This window comes from Loxodonta africana, chromosome 5 (assembly GCF_030014295.1).
Source record: "Loxodonta africana isolate mLoxAfr1 chromosome 5, mLoxAfr1.hap2, whole genome shotgun sequence".
Lineage (NCBI taxonomy): Eukaryota > Metazoa > Chordata > Mammalia > Proboscidea > Elephantidae > Loxodonta > Loxodonta africana.
The window spans coordinates 158,975,418-158,992,087 of NC_087346.1; the positions used below are offsets into that span (position 1 = coordinate 158,975,418).

At 52.3% G+C, this 16,670-nt stretch overlaps 1 protein-coding gene across 4 annotated transcripts in view; it reads left to right on the forward strand.

The window, feature by feature from the left end:
• The first annotated feature begins 1,992 nt into the window (after nt 1–1,992).
• The window catches only part of RGS12 (regulator of G protein signaling 12), a 162,448-nt gene continuing 147,770 nt past the window's right edge, over nt 1,993–16,670 (forward strand). For 2 of the 4 annotated variants that reach the window (XM_064286175.1, XM_064286178.1), the window contains exon 1: nt 2,003–2,048. The gene's annotated coding sequence lies outside the window, so the exon portion shown is untranslated. Of the gene's footprint in view, nt 2,049–16,670 lie in introns of all 4 variants that reach the window. The other 2 variants (XM_064286176.1, XM_064286177.1) reach the window with 2 other exon arrangements.

The following is a 16,670-nucleotide window of genomic DNA, read 5'->3' on the forward strand; positions in this document are numbered from 1 at the left end:
ACAAACTTTGGACATGTTATCAGGAGGGATCAGTACCTGGAGAAAGACAGCATGCTTGGTAAAGCAGAGGGTCAGCAAAAAAGCGGAAGACCCTTAACAGGATGGACTGGCACAGAGGCTGCAACAATGGGCTCAAACATAGCAAGGATTGTGAGGACAGCAAGGACCAGGCAGTGTTTCGTTCTGTTCTACACAGGATTGCTATGAGTTGGACTTGAGTTTATGACACCTAACAACAGCAAATGGGAATGGAATTTCCAAAGAAATTGTGATGGCTGAGGAAACAGACAACTGAAGTAGAGGCCAGGTAATGGTGTAATCCTGGCCACCGTGTCCGGCCCTTACAGAAAGCTCCATGGGGTGGAGGAAGACATGGTGTTATGGAAAGTCCATGTGGGAAAGCAGAGAAAACCTGGCATAGGGAACCACCAGGGCAGAGTGTGTGGTCTGCGGTAGGGGTGGTGGAGTCCCGGGAGAAGGAGCCCTGATTTCCCACCTGTTGGAAGGCTGAGAGATGCCAGTGCTTCTGGGGGGTGAGGTGAGTGGTGGAAACACAATTTTCACCTGTCTCCTAACTTAAAAGTATTCTCCAGATGAAATATGGTCAAACTGATCATCGAGTAGCCTGGGACCAGCACAATCAGCAGTCAGGGGCGGAAGGGACAGAGGAGGCGATCCAGGGAGGACTGACCAGGGCTGGGGCCTGACCCACGAGGGCAGATGGTGCCAGCACCCTCGGATAGACGCCCTGGAGCGGGCCGCGGGGGCAGGTGCGGCGCGGGGGCAGGTGCGGCGCGGGGGCAGGTGCGGCGCGGGGCAGGTGCGGCGCGGGGGCAGGTGCGGCGCGGGGCAGGTGCGGCGCGGGGGCAGGTGCGGCGCGGGGGCAGGTGCGGCGCGGGGGCAGGTGCGGCGCGGGGGCAGGTGCGGCGCGGGGGCAGGTGCGGCGCGGGGCAGGTGCGGCGCGGGGGCAGGTGCGGCGCGGGGGCAGGTGCGGCGCGGGGGCAGGTGCGGCGCGGGGGCAGGTGCGGCGCGGGGGCAGGTGCGGCGCGGGGCAGGTGCGGCGCGGGGCAGGTGGCCCACCCGCAGGCAGCTTCGCGGGGCGCTGAGTGCGGACCCAGGCTCCGGGTCGCCCTTCCGAGGCAGGGCGTTCTGGGGGCCGAGGACGGACCGGCTCACCTTCGGGTTCAGGGCCGCTAACACAGCGCGCGCCCAGGTAAGGTCAGGCGAGCTGGGCGCCCGCTAGGAGGCCCCCCGGATGCTGCCGGGCTTCCGGGAGCATGAACACGACGGAAGGTGAAGAACGCTGCGTGTCCGCCCACTGGGCTGCCCGTCGGCGGGCGCACTGAGAGCAGGGCCCACCAGGGGCGGTGCGCGGGCGCCGGAAGTCCCGCCCCTGCGCTCTGGAGGCCTCGCCCCAGCCGGATCCGCCTATGGAGGGCTCATCCGGTCCCCGCAGGCCCCGCCCCTCCACTGCAGGCCCCGCCCCCGACCGGGCCCACCCAAGGAGGCCTCATCCTGTCCCGAAGGCCCGCCCCTCTTCAGACCCCCCCACCAAGGTCCACTCGGGCCGCATCCTTCCTTTGGAGGCCCCGTCCCTCGCATCGGCCTCCGGGAAGCCGGTCTCTGCCCCTGGATACCTGGTTCTTCGTGCGGTCCCGTAGTCCCCGTGCGGTTCTCACAGGCCCCGCCCTGTCCCCATCACACTCCTCCCCAGGCCCCGCCCCCGGCCGCCTCGCCCCGCCCCCAGCCACCACGCCCCTACCCCACTCTCCCCGCCCCGCCCCAGCCGCCCCGCCCCGCCCCCAGCCGCCCCGCCCCCAACCCTCAGCCGCCCCGCCCCCGCCCCCATCCGCCCCGCCCCCGCCCCCATCCGCCCCGCCCCGCCCCCATCCGCCCCGCCCCCCCCGCCCCGCCCCCAGCCGCCCCGCCCCCGCCCCCAGCCGCCTCGCCCCGCGGCCCGGGAGGCGGCTCCGAGGCGACGGTTGGCGCGGGCCGGGCGGAGCGGGCCCGGGGAGCCGCGGGCGAGCGGCCGGAGCGAGCCTCGGCCGGTAGGTGGGTGGGCGGGCTCGGGCTGGCTGGCCGCCCCGCGCGCCCTTTCTTTCTTCTTCCCGGCGCTCGCGCTCTCGGTGGACGCCCGGCGGCGGGGCGGGGTTGGCGATCGGGGGCGCCCGGGCCCCCCACGCCCGGCTCCCCGCCCCGCCGCCCGCCCGCCGGCACTCTCCTTTTGTTCCCGGGCCCCACTCCGGACGCCGTCCCGGGCCGCGGCCTCCCCGGGTGACCACCTCCTCTATCTGGGACCCCCAGCCCGAGGCACCAACCGGCCCGGGACCCCCTCCGGCTGGGACGCCCCCCGACCCAGCTCCTCCCCGGCCCGGGACCCCCTTCAGCTGGGACCCCCTTCGGCTGGGACCCCCCCCGGCCCAGCACCCCCCCGGCCTGGGACCCCCTCCTGCCTGGGACCCCCTCCCGCTGGGACCCCCCCCGACCCAGCACCCCTCCGGCCCAGCACACCCCCTGGCCCAGGACCCCCCCCTCCGGTCCGACATCCCCACACGCTGGGACCCCCTCCGGCCCGGCACACCCCCCGGCCCGAGACCCCCACCCGCTGCGACCCCCTCCTGCCTGGGACCCCCTTCTGCCCGGGACCCGGCTGCGTGCCCAGGCGCACGCAAGCTTGGGCGTCCCGACGCCGCGAGTTTTGTTGGGGACGCGTAGAAACGTGGCGGGGAGGGGCGGAGAGGACAGCGGGCCGGAGGGGATGCGCTGGACGTGGTGCTGCAGACTGGGGAGAATGCGGGGTCCCCACGGCCATCTCGCCGTTTCTGAGCTCGCCTCGACCAGGGCCCGCCTCCCCCAGCCCTTGTCGGAGCGTGAGCCCCCTGCGTCCCTTCTGGCTCCCGGGCGTTCCGACCGGGACAGGCCGAGAAGCCAGCCTTCCTGAGTGATGGGGCAGTAGGCCCGGCTTCTGAGCGCTCCTCCTGAGTCCTTAAAAAGCAGCTGCATTGTTTTGGCAGAGCCTGTCTCTGGAGACCCCAACTCTCAAAATTAATCCAGCAGGCAGCTCCACAGGGTGCCTGGTGTCTCTGTTGCTAGCACCCGTGCTGGAGTTGATGGGTGTGGGGTGTGCACAGGAGAACAGCCCCAAGTGAGACTTCTAGCCTTGTCCCTGCTGGCCACTGGCCTGTGTTGTCAGGCAGGCGTTTTCATGGGTGCCCCATGCTATGATGGCTCTTCTGTGGCCAGGGAGACCTGTAGGGGGGCACAGTGAGGCCCACCTGGAAGAGGCCACTGGACCCGGCCCTGAAGGATGAACTCGCTTCCCCTGGACGGGGCCTACCTGGAGGATTGCTGTTGTCAGGTGCCGTGGAGTAGAACCGCCCCACAAGCTGTAATCTTTATGGGAGGACATCTCCAGGTCTTTCTATTGAGGAGGTGCTGGGTGAGTTTGCCATACTTTCAGTTACCAGTGCTTCACCAGGGCTCCTTAAGGATTTCATCCAAGAAAACCGTATGGAGCGGTTGGAATGGTCGTAGGCTCTACAGTGTAACACATGGGGTTGCATGAGTCCCCAGAAAAGAGTAGAGAGAGATGGAGTAGGGAGGGAAGTTGTTGTGTTGTCAGGTGCGGTTGAGTTAGTTCTGATTGACAGCAACCCTTATGCACAACAGAGCGAAACACTGCCCGCTCCTGCGCCGTGCTCACAATCTTTGCTGGGCTTGAGCCCATTGTTGCAGCCACTGTGTCAATGCATCTGATTGAGGGTCTTCCTCTTTTTTGCTGACCCTCTACTTTACCAAGCATGATGTCCTTCTCTAGGGACTGGTGTCTCCTGCTGACACGTCCAAGGTATGTGAGACGAAGTCACGCCATCCTCACTTTTAAGGGGCACTCTGGTTGTACTTCCTCCAAGACAGACTTGTTTGTTCTTCTGGCAGTCCATGGTATGTTCAGGATTCTTCACCAACAACATAATTCACAGGAGGCTGGAGATGGGGGTGAGGCGCCATTGTGATGAGTCCTGAGAACCTGAGCAAGGAGTTTGAAACCTGAGCCTGGACAGACATCGGGGAAGGGCCAGAAGTGCTCTGGAGTAGGAGAGGAGTGTTTGAAGCTGGCTTTGGGAGCAGTGGTCACGATGTGCACTTCCTTCACCTGGGATTTGGTCTAAAGGTGCCCGCCTTACCCAGTGGGTGAGAGTGATGAGTATAAGCTGTTGGGTGCAGGGACGCTCTTCAGATGGGGCAGGCCTCCGCTGAGGACCCCCGGCCGGTGCAGGGGTTGCAGTGGTGGAGGAGGATGGTGGAGGAGGCCCTGGGGCTTGTCTGAAGGACACCTGAGGACTCAGCGGGACTGGGAGCGAGTCCCAGGTTGGGGCCCTAAAGCCGGCGCCTGGCAAGCAGGCGTTGCGTGTCTGCAGGGCTCTCTGTCTTTGTCTTTAGCAGCTGTGGCCCTAGTCTCTTGTGAAACCTGAGGCTGGGTCCTGCCCTCAGGCTGCTCTAAGATTTCTGTCTGGGTGGCTGAGTGGGACACCTGAGCGGGGCACCCGAGGGGGCAGAGCAGAGGGAGGAGGGGAGACAGCCGGCCCTCCAGGCTGGTGTCTGCAGTGGTTGTTTGCCAAGCGTCGACTCCCTGAATCCACACAACGGCCCATGAGCTGGGAATAGTTATCCCCGCTTTACTGATGAAGGTGCCCAGTGCCACACAACTAGTAAGCGGCAGTGCCAGAATTTGAACCCCGGGGAGTCTGGCTGTGGGGCCTGTGCTCCCACTAAGCTGCCCTCCTATTTGTGTGGACTGTCTGCTACCTCCCAGCTGTCATTCATGTAGCAGCCACACTGAGCTTTTTACTGTAGAGGTGGGATCATGGTTCTGTCTGCTTAAAACCCTCTAGAGGCGCCTTCATACTTGGCATCAACTCTCTTCTCTGTGACAGGCCCACAGCCACTGACAGCCCTCTCCCATACCAGTCGCTGCCTCACTGGCCTTCTTTCTGTCTGGGACATGCCAGGCTCTCCTCTCTCGAGGCCTCTGCCTATCGTGTTCCCTGCCCGTGCTGTTCCCTGCCCCGTGCTGTTCCCTGCCCCGTGCTGTCCCCGGCCCCGTGCTGTCCCCGGCCCCGTGCTGTCCCCGGCCCCGTGCTGTTCCCTGCCCGTGCTGTTCCCTGCCCCGTGCTGTTCCCTGCCCCGTGCTGTCCCCGGCCCCGTGCTGTCCCCGGCCCCGTGCTGTCCCCGGCCCCGTGCTGTTCCCTGCCCGGTGCTGTTCCCTGCCGGTGCTCTGCCTCCAGCTCTCCCTGGTTGGTTCTCCTTTGCAATGTCCAGTCTAGGCCAACTTGCCCAGACTCCCTCTGTGCTGTCCTTCCCCTCGTGGCCCTGGCCCCAGCAGTGTCATTAGATGGGAGCCTCCGACGGCAGGGTGGTGGCTGTTTGCTCACCACTGTATCAGGGTTCCTGGTGCTCCATGGTGCTGCTCATTCCCATCAGATACCTGAGCGGTGGCAGTGTTTGGATCTGGTTTGCAGATGGTGGGCTGTGGCCTGGAGCGAAGAGGGGAGGGGTGGGCTGGGGGTGGCCTTGGGAGGGGAGTCTAGAGAGGTGATGGGGTCGCTGTAGGCTTGGGTGTGGATTGGGGGTAGGGGACTCTGAGAGCTTGTAGAAGAGCCTCCCCTCACGCTGGCCCTGCCTGAAGGGGGTCCCAGGAGTCCCTGCTGGGTAAGGGGTGAGTCCATGAAGATAAGTTGAGGACCCAGTGGTCAGGGGGAGGAGAGGAAGGAGAGACAGAGCAGTGAGAGGGCGCGTGGCGGGAGGACAACAATGAGGGCTGAGGAAGGCCCTTGGCCCTGGGCTTGAGGTGTTGAGATGACTTTGGGGGACAGTGGTGGCATGAGTGTGCTGGGCTAAGTGTGATGGGGTGGTCAGCAGGTGAGGCAGGAGGCACTGAGCAGAGGCTTTCTGGGCTGTAGCTCACTGAATGTGTGGCCAAGGGCCTTCTGAGAGGAGGGAGCCAGGAGCCAGGCAGAGGTGTAGCTATGGGGCCTGGAGGCCATTAGGATGCAGAGGAGACGCCCTGGATCCTAGCAAGCCGGGCTGTGCATCCGTTGTGGATTAAGTTGTATCTCCCCCAAAAGACATGAGATAATCCAGTGACTGTGACCCTTTTTGGGAAGAGGGGGGTTTCTGTTAATGAGGTCATACCAGAATAGGGTGTGTCCCAAACCTAGTCCCTTCTGAGTGGTGTCTTATAAAAAGCAGAATAGACACGGAGGCACAGGGGAGACAGATGCCTGCCTGTGAGAAACTGTGCACAAGCAAAGGGGAGCCAAGGATTCCTGGCAGAAACTGGGAGAGAGGCCGCAGAAGGAGCTGACAGGGCCGAGACCCTGATTGGACTTTTAGCCTCCAGGCTTGTGAGACAGTAAATTCCTAGTCTTTAAAGCCCCCGCTGGTGGTGTTTTTTTGTTAAAGCAGCTCTAAACTACTAAGACAGCGGCTTCCTCCAGCTGAGAGGAAGGAGATGGGCAGGGAGGTGGAGGGAAGGCGGTTGATGGAGTTACAGTGCAGCTCCTCATGGCGGGGGTGGCTGCTCCAGGGACCTGGGGTTCCAAGGTGGGGGAGAGAGGTCTAGGCTTGGAGCGGCTGCTGGTAAGGGAAGCTCTTTGGGGGAGAAGGAAGAGAAGCGAGGTGCCGTGCCAGCAGCCTCGACTTGCCCACAGCAGAAGGCATGGGGTGTTTGCGTTCTGACTATGTTGTCTTTTGACATTTGTCTTCATTTAAAACGAGCCAAGCAAAATAATCAAATGAAGGAAAAACCAGTGTATTAGTTATGACTTAACACACGAGCTATAGCGAGTCACGATCATTCCACATTTTATTTGAATGTGGTGGGATTGCGCTAACATTTTCCTTTCTAACTGGCACTTGTATTAGTTTCCCCCTTTTGTTGGTGACGAATCACCATGGGCTCAGTACCTTCGAACAGCAGGAACGTGCTCTGCGCAGCTCTGGAGGCCAGAGTCTGGAATGTTCTCGCTGGGCAGAACCCAGGTGGTGCAGGGCTGTGCTCCTCTGCGGACTTCAAGGGGCGAGTCCGTCTCCGGGGGTTTTCTGGCTTCTGTGAGCTGCCCTCATTCCTTGTACGGCCCTGATCCCTGTCACCTTGTCCCCTGCTCCCATGGCCATACCGCCTCCTTCCCCCTCTGACTTCAAAGTTCCCTCTGCCTGTCTCTCATAAGGACACATGTGAGTTTATGTAGAAAAAAGAAAAAAAAAATTTTTTTTTAGGGTCCCCAGATAATCCAGGATAATCCCCTTATCACAAATCCCTAGTTTAATCACAGCTGCAAAATCCCTGTTATCAGATAAAGTAATATTCACAGATTACAGGGATTAAACCAGACCAAACTCATTGCTGTCAACAGGATTCTGACTCATAGTGACCTTGTAGGACAGGGTAGAACTGCCCCATAGGGTTTCCAAGGCTATAATCTTTAAGGAAGCAGACTGCCACATCTTTTTCCCTCAGAGTGGCTGGTGGGTTCAAACCACTGATCTTTTGGTTAGCAGCCGAGTGCCTAACCAATGAGCCACCAGGGCTCTTTTGGGGCTGTTATTGAGCTGATCACAGCTCCTCTGACTATCCTTGACATTCCTGCGATTTTGCCCATTCCTTGGAGTGGGCACCTCCCCTGTGGCGGGCAGGCCCTGTTGAGGGGCTCAAGCCAGCCTGCGTTGGGAAGAGCCTGTGGCCCTGCCCTTGAGGGGCTGAAAGCCACCTGTACAAAGGTGTCCTGGGAGAGGAGGGCAAGCCTTGCTTTGGGCTTCAGATTTGAGTTGTGAGAAGGTCAAGGTGGGCAGTGGTTTGTTTTTTTTTTATGGTTTGTGGGGGAGGGAGGGACTGGTCACCATCTCCTTTTTGCAATCTGATAAAAGTTATAGTCTCTTTCTTTAGAACTATACACAGGAACACATGCACTTTTTTTTGTTTTTATAATTTTTATTGTGCTTTAAGTGAAAGTTTAAAAATCAAGTCAGTCTCTCACACAAAAACCCATATACACCTTGCTACACACTCCCAATTACTCTCGCCCTAATGAGACAGCCCGCTCTCTCCCTCCACTCTCTCTTTTTGTGTCCATTTGCCAGCTTCTAACCCCCTCCACCCTCTCATCTCCCCTCCAGGCAGGAGATGCCGACATAGTCTCAAGTGTCCACCTGATCCACGAAGCTCGTTCCTCACCAGCATCCCTCTCCAACCCACTGTCCAGTCCAATACATGTCTGAAGAGTTGGCTTCAGGAATGGTTCCTGTCCCGGCCCAACAGAAGGTCTGGGGGCCATGAGCACCGGGGTCCTTCTAGTCTCAGTCAGACCATTAAGTCTGGTCTTAATGAGAATATGGGGTCTGCATCCCACTGCTCTCCTGCTCCCTCAGGGGTTCTCTGCACTTTTAACGTATTCACACTTACCTATCGTTTTCAGGAGGTTCACAGTTTCAGAGTTCTCCAGGTCCATCCATGACAGAGACCATTTACTTCAGGCAAAGAACTCTTGCTTGAAGCGTACCCCTCTCCCAAATTTTTTAAGGTCTTGAATGAAATTCATTTCATTCAAGAAAAGAAAATGTGTAGTTGGTCCTTTCTGGTTTTCCTTCCTCGCTTCTTTCCCACAGCCTTGGTGTCTCCAACTCTAACCATGGGGATGTCGCAATGCATACCCAACCCCATCTTTTTCATTGCTCAGACAACCATTTAGCGATAGTTACACATGCGCACATCATACTCTTGTGTGTATTTTTCTACATCTAATTTTTGCCCCTTAACAATGGTCTTGGTTATTATTATGGATTACATTGTGTCCCCTCTAAAAAAATTGTTATGTGAAAGTTCCAACTGCTGGAACCTGTGAACGTGACCTTGTTTGGAATAGGGTCTTTGAAGATGTTACCAGGTTAACATGACTTCATACTGGAGTAGACCCAAACCCACTGCCGTCGAGTGGATTCCAACTCAGAGTGACCCTATAGGACAGAGTAGAACTGCCCCACAGATTTTCCAAGGAGCTCCTGGTGGATTTGTACTGCTGGCCTTTTTGTTAGCAGCCATAGCTCTTAACCACTATGTGTTTCCGGAGTAGGGTGGGTCCTAGTCCCATCTGAGCAGTGTTCTTATAAGAGAGTCAGATATAGACATAGGAAGGGTGCGAGCCTTGGAACGCTAAGGATGACTGGGAGCCACCTCGAGCTACGAGAGAGGCAAGGAACTGCTTTCTCAGAGCCCTCACAAGTCAGCACAGCCAGTATTTTGATTTGGACTTCCAGTGTCCAAAAGTGTGAGACAATAAATTTTTCTTCTTTAAAGCAACCCACTTTGTGGAGTTTTGTTACGGCAGCACGTGGGAACTACTACAGTCTTCCTTCTTCTAGAACAATAGCTAGAGAGCTAACCCCATTGATTTAAAAATCTAATAGGGGTGTTCTCCAGCCCCCTACCACCATCAGATTCCTAAATATTCTGTTTCTACAGGTATTTACTGCTCTTTAAGCTCCTCTTTTAAAATTTATTTTAGATATTTTCTCTTGCTTTCTTTCAAAGATAGAGGCCTTAGCTCTCTCCTCCACCCCACCTCTTCTTCCTTTCCTGTCACCTCCCCAGCTTAATTATATCACCTCTTTTTGGTTAAATCAGTACGCATTGCTTACATTTTTATGACTTAGTGAAACCAAAAAGCAAACCCATTGCCGTTGAGTTGATTCTAACTCATAGCGACCCTATAGGACAGGGTAGAACTGCAGCATAAGGTTTCCAAGGAGTGGCTGATGGATTTGAACTGCTGACCTTTTGGTTGGCAGTCGGGCTGCTAACCACTATGTAAGTTCTGTTTATTACTGAACCAAGTAGTGCACCCGAACACAGCTCTACTCTCATGCAGCCCTGCTTGTTTTAATTTCTCCATCATTCAGCTGTCAAAAATACCTACTTCTCATTTCATCAAGCTCATTAGTCTCACCCTCTCCCCATTTGTTGCTGTTGCTGGGAGATGTGTTAGTCACCTAGTGCTGCCATAACAAAAATACCACAAGTGGATGGTGTCTCAGTCACCTAGGGCTGCTGTAACAGAAATACCACAGTGGACGGTGTCTCAGTCACCTAGTGCTGCTGTAACAGAAATACCACAGTGGACGGTGTCTCAGTCACCTAGTGCTGCCGTAACAGAAATACCACAGTGGACGGTGTCTCAGTCACCTAGTGCTGCCGTAACAGAAATACCACAGTGGACGGTGTCTCAGTCACCTAGTGCTGCCGTAACAGAAATACCACAGTGGACGGTGTCTCAGTCACCTAGTGCTGCCGTAACAGAAATACCACAGTGGACGGTGTCTCAGTCACCTAGTGCTGCCGTAACAAAAATACCACAGTGGATGGTGCCTTAGTCACCTAGTGCTGCCGTAACAGAAATACCACAGTGGATGGTGTCTCAGTCACCTAGTGCTGCCGTAACAGAAATACCACAGTGGATGGTGTCTCAGTCACCTAGTGCTGCTATAACAGAACTACCACAGTGGAGGGTGTCTCAGTCACCTAGTGCTGCTGTAACAGAAATACCACAGTGGAGGGTGTCTTAGTCACCTAGTGCTGCTGTAACAGAAATACCACAGTGGATGGTGTCTCAGTCACCTAGTGCTGCTGTAACAGAAATACCACAGTGGATGGTGTCTCAGTCACGTAGTGGTGCTATAACAGAAATACCACAGTGGATGGTGTCTTATTCACCTAGTGCTGCTGTAACAGAAATACCACAGTGGATGGTGTCTCAGTCACCTAGTGCTGCTGTAACAGAAATACCACAGTGGACGGTGTCTCAGTCACCTAGTGCTGCTGTAACAGAAATACCACAAGTGGATGGTGTCTCAGTCACCTAGTGCTGCTATAACAGAAATACCACAAGTGGATGGTGTCTTAGTTGTCTAGTGCTGCCATAACAGAAATACCACAAGTGGATGGTGTCTTAGTCATCTAGTGCTGCTATAACAGAAATACCACAAGTGCATGGCTTCACGAAGAGAAGTTTATTTTCTCACAGTCTAGTAGGTTACAAGTCCAAATTCACGGTGTCAGCTCCAGGGGAAGCCTTTCTCTCTCTGTCGGCTCTGGAGGAAGGTCCTTGTCCTCAATCTTCCCCTGGTCGAGGAGCTTCTCAGGTGCAGGGACCCCATGTCCAAAGGATGCACCCTGCTTCTGGTGCTGCTTTCTTGGTGGTATGAGGTCCCCAATCTCTGCTTGCTTCCTTTTCCTTTTATCTCTTGAGAGATAAAAAGTGGTGCAGGCCGCACCCCAGGGAAACTCTTTACCTTGGATCAGGGAGGTGACCTGAGTAAGGGTGGTGTGAAAATCCCACCCTAATCCTCTCAACATAAAACTACAATCACAAAATGGAGGACAGCCACACAATACTGGGAATCATGGCCTAACCAAGTTGATACATTATTTCAGGGACATTATCCAATATATGACAGGAGACTTCTTTCCTGGAGGCCTCTGTTGCCTCCTCTGCTCTGTTATGGCCCCAGTGAGTGCTGTGGCCCAGCTGTCACCAGGACTTCCTGCCCTGTTCTCCTGTGCGGGACCCCTGCACCATGGGTTTCCTGTCTCCTCTGACTTGGCTCACTCCTCATTTTGCTCAAGTACATACTCTTGATACCTAAGAAACATTTCTTAGATTCCCGCCCCCTCCTGGATTTTGAAAACACCACTAGTTTACTCTCCAGGTAACTTTTAGTTTAGCTGGGTATAGAATTCTAGAATGAAAATTATTTTCTCAGAATGTTTAAGATGTTGCTCCATTGTATCATCATTTCCAGTGCTGTTGAGAAGTCTGATGCTATTCTGATTTCATTTCCTTTGTATGTGATCATACCCCCCTACCCCATACACCTCTGGAGGCTCATTTTGTCCCCAGTATTGTGAAATATCACAATGATGCACCTACTCTCCTTCACTGTGCTGGGCACATGGTGGGTCCCTTCGCCTGAGGACTGATGTTTCTGTATTATTTCTAAGATAATTTTTTTTTTTTTTTCCGGTTCTGCTGTTCTTTCTTTCTGGAACTCACTTTATTTGGAGATGGACCTTGTATTAGTTTCCTAGGGCTGCCGTAAAAAAGTACCACGAACTGAGTGGCTTAAAACAACAAAAATGTGTTGTTTCACAGACTGAAATCAAGGTGTCAGCAAGGTTGGTTCCCCGTGGAGGCTCTGAGGGAGAGTCTGTTCCATGCCTCTCCCATCAGTGCTCTGGCTTCCAGCTGCATCACTCCAGTCTCTGCCTCTGTCACGACATGGGGTGCGTTCTCCTGGTGTGTCTCTGTCTCTTCTCCCCCTCTTAGAAGGGCACTGCTGTGGATTGAACTGTGTCCCCCCAAAATGCGTGTCAACTTGGCTAGGCCACGATTCCCAGTATTGTGTGATTGTCCTTTATTTTGTGATCTGATGTAATTATGCTATGTGTTATAAATCCTAACCTCTATGTTGTTAATGCCCCCACGTGTCTGTCAGTTTGTCATACTGTGGGGGCTTGTGTGTTGCTGTGATGCTGGAAGCTATGCCACCAGTATTCAGATACCAGCAGGGTCACCCATGGAGGACAGGTTTCAGCTCAGCTTCCAGACTTACGACAGACTAAGAAGAAGGACCCAGCAGTCTACTTCTGAAATGCGTTAGCCAGTGAAAACATTATGAATAGCAGCGGAACATAGTCTGATATAGTGCTGGAAGATGAGCCCCTCAGGTTGGAAGGCACTCAAAAGGTGACTGGGGAAGAGCTGCCTCCTCAAAGTACAGTCAACCTTAATGATGTGGATGGAATTAAGTTTTTGGGACCTTCATTTGCTGATGTGGCACAACTCAAAATGAGAAGAAACAGCTGCAAACATCCATTAATAATGGGAACCTGGAATGTATGAAGTATGAATCTAGGAAAATTGGAAATCGTCAAAAATGAAATGGAATGCATAAACATCGATATCCTAGGCATTAGTGAGCTGAAATGGACTGTTATTAGCCATTTTGAATTGGACAATCATATAGTCTACTATGCTGGGAATGACAACTTGAAGAGGAATGGTGTTGCATTCATCGTCAAAAAGAATATTTCAAGATCTATCCTGAAGTACAATGCTGCCAGTGATAGGATAATACCCATATGTCTACAAGGAAGATCAGTTAATATGACTATTACTCAAATTTATGCACCAACCACTAGGGCCAAAGACAAAGAAATAGATTTTTATCAGCTGCAGCAGTCTGAAATTGATCGAACATGCAATCAAGATGCATTGATAATTACTGGTGATTGGAATGCAAAAGTTAGAAACAAAGAAGAACGATCAGTAGTTGGAAAATATGGCCTTGGTGATAGAAACAATGCCAGAGATTGAATGATAGAATTTTGCAAGCCCAGTGACTTCTTCATTGCAAATACCTTCTTTCACCAACATAAACGGTGACTATACACATGGACCTTGCCAGACGGAACACACAGAAATCAAATTGACTACATCTGTGGAAAGAAACAATGGAAAAGCTCAATATCATCAGTCAGAACAAGGCCAGGGGCCGACTGTGGAACAGACCATCAATTGCTCATATGCAAGTTCAAGCTGAAACTGAAGAAAATCAGAGCAAGTCCGCGAGAGCCAAAATATGACCTTGAGTATATCCCACCTGAATTTAGAAACCATCTGAAGAATAGATTGGATGCACTGAACACTAGTGACTGAAGCCCAGATGAGTTGTGGAATGACATCAAGGACATCATCCATGAGGAAAGCAAGAGGTCACTGAAAAGACAGGAAAGAAAGAAAAGGCCAAGATGGATGTCAGAGGAGACTCTGAAACTTGCTCTTGAACATCGAGCAACTAAAGCAAAAGGAAGAATTGATAAAGTAAAAGAACTGAGCAGAAGATTTCAAAGGGCGGCTGGAGAAGACAAAGTGTCATAATGACATGTGCAGGGAGCTGGAGATGGAAAACCAAAAGGGAAGAACACACTCGGTATTTCTCAAGCTGAAAGAACTGAAGAAAAAATTCAAGCCTCGAGTTGCAACAGGAAGGATTCTACGGGGAAAACATTAAATGGCGCAGGAAGCATCAAAAGAAGATGGAAGGAATACACACAGTCATTATACCAAAAAGAATTAGTTTATGTTCAACCATTTCAATAGGTAGTATATGATCAGGAACCGATGGTACTGAAGGAAGATGTCCAAGCTGCTCTGAAGGCATTGGCAAAAAACAAAGCTCCAGGAATTGACGGAATATCAACTGAGTTGTTTCAGCAAACAGATGCAGCACTGGAGGTGCTCACTCGTCTATGCCAAGAAATATGGAAGACAGCTTCCTGGCCAACTGACTGGAAGAGATCCATATTTATGCCTATTCCCAAGAAAGGTGATCTAACCGATGTGGAAATTATAGAACAATATCGTTAATATCACACACAAGCAAAATTTTGCTGAAGATCATTCAAAAGCAGCGGCAGCAGTATATCGACAGGGAACTTCCAGAAATTCAGGCCGGTTTCAGAAGAGGATGTGGAACCAGGGATATCATTGCTGATGTCAGATGGATCCTGGCTGAAAGCAGAGAATACCAGAAGGATGTTTACCTGTGTTTTATTGATTGTGCAAAGGCATTCGACTGTGTAGATCATAACAAATTATGGATAATATTGTGAAGAATGGGAATTCCAGAACACTTAATTGTGCTCCTGAGGAACCTGTACATAGATCAAGAGGCAGTTGTTTGGAGAGAACAAGGGGATACTGATTGGTTTAAAGTCAGGAAAGGTGTGCACCAGGGTTGTATCTTTTCACCATACCTATTTAATCTGTATGCTGAACAAATAATACGAGAAACTGGACTATATGAAGAAGAACGGGGCATCAGGATTGGAGGAAGATTCGTTAACAACCTGCGTTATGCAGATGACACAACCTTGCTTGCTGAAAGTGAAAAAGACTTGAAGCGCTTACTGATGAAGATCAAAGACCACAGCCTTCAGTATGAATTACACCTCAACAAAAACAAAAAACAAAAATCCTCACAACGGGACCAATGAGCAACATCATGATACACGGAGAAAAGATTGAAGTTGTCAAGGATTTCATTTTACTTGGATCCACAATCAGCAGCCATGGAAGCAGCATTTACCCAGACGCATTGTACTGGGTAAATCTGCTGCAGAGGACCTCTTCAAAGTGTTGAAGAGCAAAGATGTCACCCTGAAGAGCAAAGATGTCACCCTGAAGACTAAGGTGCGCCTGACCCAAGGCATGGGATCTTGAATCCTTTCATATGCATGTGAAAGCTGGACAATGAGTAAGGAAGACCGAAGAAGAATTGACTCCTTTGAATTGTGGTGCTGGTGAAGAATATTGAATACACCATGGACTGCCAAAAGAATGAACAAATCTGTCTTAGAAGAAGTACAATCAGAATGCTCCTTAGAGGCAAGAATGGTGAGATTGCGTCTTATGTACTTTGGACATATTGTCGGGAGGGTTCAGTCCCTGGAGAAGGACATCATTCTTGGCAAAGTACAGGGTCAGCGGAAAAGAGGAAGACCGTCAACGAGGTGGACTGACACAGCGGGTGCAACATTGAGTTCAACCACAACAATTGTGAGCATGACGGAGGACCGGGCAGCGTTTCGATTTGTGGTACATAGGGTTGCTACGAGTCGGAACTGACTCATTGGCACCTAACAACAACAGCAACACCAAGCCTCGTAAACTATGAGAGAATAAATTCCTGTTTGTTAAAGCCATCCAGTTACGGTATTTCTGTTATAGCAGCACTAGGTGACTAAGACAGACCCAGTCATATTAGCTTAGGGCCCACCCTACTCCAGTGTAACCTCGAGTGAACTTCCCTGACTACAACTGGAGAGACCATGTTTCCAAATAAGTGCACATTCTCATGTTCCCGGGGTTAGGACTTCACCATATCTTTTTTTAGGGACAGAATTCAACCCATTATAGACCTCCTGGGCTGATTTTCCATTTGTCATCTTTTTTCTTCTCTCGTTGATGGTAATATCTTGTTCTTCATTTAGGGATGCAAGATCTTATCTCACAGAAGGTGATAGTAACTTAAGAATAATTTGAATTTTTATTTTGTTTCTTGTTTTCCTTTTTTTGAAAATTTCACTAGACTATATCCTCCCTGAGACTGGGGATATTTTTTCCTTAGTAATATTCACGGGTGAATTCGAACACATTAAATAAAATCCATTGCTGTTGGAGTTGGTCCCAGCTCATAGTGACCCTATCAAAAAGGACATAAAATAGTGCCTGGCATATAGGAGGAATATGAGATAGTGTTCAGGTCTTCTATAGTCTTCCTGAGTCTTTTTTTTTTTTTTGGTGGGGGAGGGGTCTGGTTGTTCTAGCCGTAACTGAGAGGGGGATGTTCAGATTTCCAGGTATGACTGTGAATGCCCGCTTCTCCCTTTAATTCTTTCAGTTTTTGCTTCACGAATTTTGAAGCTCTTATTAGACTCACATGCATTTATGATCATTATATCTTCCAGAAGAACTGAGCTTTTCATCGTTACCAGATGCTCCTCTTTATCTCTGCTCTCTTTTTTTGTCTCGAAGTCTATTTTGTCTGATGTTAAT